The 2879-nt window shown below is 34.8% G+C and overlaps 1 pseudogene; it reads left to right on the top strand.

The window, feature by feature from the left end:
* Positions 1 to 1343: 1343 nt before the first annotated feature.
* On the top strand, positions 1344 to 1978 carry LOC122747432 (annotated as a pseudogene).
* The last annotated feature ends 901 nt before the right edge of the window (positions 1979 to 2879 follow it).

The following is a 2879-nucleotide window of genomic DNA, read 5'->3' as shown; positions in this document are numbered from 1 at the left end:
TGTTGAGAACAGTATGGAAGTGTTTAGCTCATCTCCCCAGGATGATTTCCTTATCACTAATCAATGTAGCTCCATGAGCACTGAGTTCTGGAGATTCTCCATAGGTATTTGTCCCATTAATAACCTTCAGGGAATTATAAAAGTGCTTTGGATTGTTACTACCAATGTAAAACTGAATTTTATCTGCCTTCTTACTGAGCAAAGAACCCTGCATCTCTTCAAGCTTTGTTTGCACTTTACTTTTGATGGAATGAAACACTGCCTTCTTAGAGATGGATGAATTATCCTGCAGGTAAACCCTGTGGGGTTCTCATTTTTCATTTAGCAGCTTCTGAATTTTCCCATCATTACTATCAAACCAATCTTTATATTTGAAAGTCTTCTACTCCAAATGAATAAAGGTGGTACTGTACACCAAATCTATAAGAGCTTCCCACTCCTTTTCTACTTTACTGTTGCCACCCATCTATTGGTCCAGCTTTCCCTCTATGTTAACAATGAACTGTTCCCACTAGAATAAGCACTATAATCTGTTGATATTAAGTCTTCTGGTAGTTGCCATGCCTTGGGGCTGCTGTTTTTGTTGAATGTGAATATTGAGCTTGGAGAAGACACATCTATGATCAGTCTTGGACTCTGTGCCCCACAGAACCTTTGTCACTCCCACATCCTGTCTGTCTCTTCTCCTTACAATGACATCATCTACTAAATGCCAATGTTTTCTGTGAAGGTGCATCCATGAAGTTTTATTGCATTTAGGTAAACAGAAGTCAGTGTTAGTGATGACAAGGTCATAAAATTCTAAAGTCTTCAGTAGAATATGACTGTAGCAGATGCTGTTTCCAACTCCATTCCTCCCAAGGATTCCCTGCCATGCCTGGTAGCCTGTGCCAAGTTTGCATTAAAGCCATGCAGAATTATAAGCTTGTCTTCTTTTGACACATTCATGATGAGGGTCTCCAAGTCTTCATAACTTTTTCTTTTACCTCATTGGGGTTTGTCATGGTGAGAACACACACATTGATGATGGTGGCCTTGTACTTTCCTGCAAGTGGTAATCACAATGTCATGAATCTGCTATTCACTTCTTTTGATAGGCATGCAAGCTTTTTGACTAGATTAGTTTTGATTGTAAAATCTATGACTGCTTCACAGCATTCCCCTTCATTGGTACCATTTCAGAAAAAAAACAAAACAAACAACACATGTATTCAGCTCTAACTTCAGTGAGCTGGGCTTTATTTGCTAGCTTTGTTTCACTGAGGGCTACTATTTGAATGTGATTGCTGAGTTCTCTCAGAAAAAGAGCTGTTCATCTTTCAGATTTTCTAGATTTTGTGCACATGCTTATGGATGACAAAAATGGTAGAGAATTAAAAGAAGCAGAAAAGATTAAGAAATGGCAAGAATACACAAAAGCATTATACAAGAAAGTGCTTCATGGTGTGGTTACTAATGTAGAGCCAGATATCCTGGAAAATAAAATCAAGTGGATCTTAGGAAGCATTGCTAACAGTAAGTCTAGTGGAGGTGATAGAATTACAACTGAGCTATTTAAAACCCTAAAAGATGATAATGTTAAAGTATTGCACTCAATATGCAAGCAAATTTGGAAAACACACAAGAGTGGCTACTGGACTGGAAAAGATCAGTTTATGTCTCAATCTTAAAGAAGGGTAATTCCAAAAACTGTTCAAATTACTGAAAAATTGTACTCATTCCACATGCCAGGAAGGTAATGCTGAAAATTTTGTCAGCTAAGTTTCAGGAATATGTGAATTGAGAGTTACCAGACAAGCAGGCTGGTTTTTGAAAAGGCAGAGGAACTAAAGACCAAATTGCCAGCATTCATTAGATTGTGGAGAAACCAAGGGAATTCCAGAAAAAAACAAACATCTACTTCTGTTTAATTGTGTATACTAAAGCCTTTAACTGTGTGTATTGCAACAAAATATGGCAAATCCTCAAAGAAATGTGAATACCAGATCATCTTGTTTCCTGAGGAGCTTTTATGTGGGACAAGAAGCAACAGTTAAAACTGAATATGGAACAACTGATTGGTTTAATATTGGAAAAGGAGTACAGCAAGGTTGTGTATTATCACTTTAATTATTTAACTTCTATGTAGATTATATCATGTGAAATCCAGACTAGATGAATCAAAAGCTGGAATTAAGGTTGCTGGTAGAAATTTCAATAACCTCAGATATGCAGGTGATACTACTCTGATAGCAGAAAGTGAAAAGAAATTAAGAAAATTCTTAATGAGGGTAAAAGAGAAAAGTATAAATCTGGCTTGTAATGCAACATCATAAAGATGTTGGACAACCATAAAAATTATTTCACTGACTTCTGTGGAGTGGAATTGTAAAGAATATTGGCCTTGAGATATTCAGTTCATTTTCAAGAAATCAGTTGTTATTACAAAAAATAAAATACTGCGCAGTGATTTATGCTGTATACAAATAGGATTATTGCTTCTAGTTTTCTTGGTTTTGGGGTTTTTTTACATTTTGTTCAATAGCATGTTATGGATTCTATTCAGTTTTTTAATAAATGAGGAAAATATGGCAACAATAAAGTTGCATTTAATAAAGTAATCCCTTCCTCTATACTGAATCTTTCAATCCTAGTAATTTTTATATTTATTTAAATATTTACCTTGTTTACCTTGTTGGTACTCACCTAATACCATTTAACTAAATGTAATTTAAGATTGATAACTCACAAAGTGTTCATGTTGACTCATTTGAGTCACAAATTTTAAAGGTAATTTGCATTTTCTTATGATGAAATTGTCATAGACATATCTTATATAAATATGTATATATATATAAACAAATATATATGGGAGATTTTATTGTCAGATATAGCTGTCA

Source organism: Dromiciops gliroides, chromosome 3 (assembly GCF_019393635.1).
Source record: "Dromiciops gliroides isolate mDroGli1 chromosome 3, mDroGli1.pri, whole genome shotgun sequence".
Lineage (NCBI taxonomy): Eukaryota > Metazoa > Chordata > Mammalia > Microbiotheria > Microbiotheriidae > Dromiciops > Dromiciops gliroides.
This window is presented reverse-complemented; position numbering and strand designations above follow the sequence as displayed.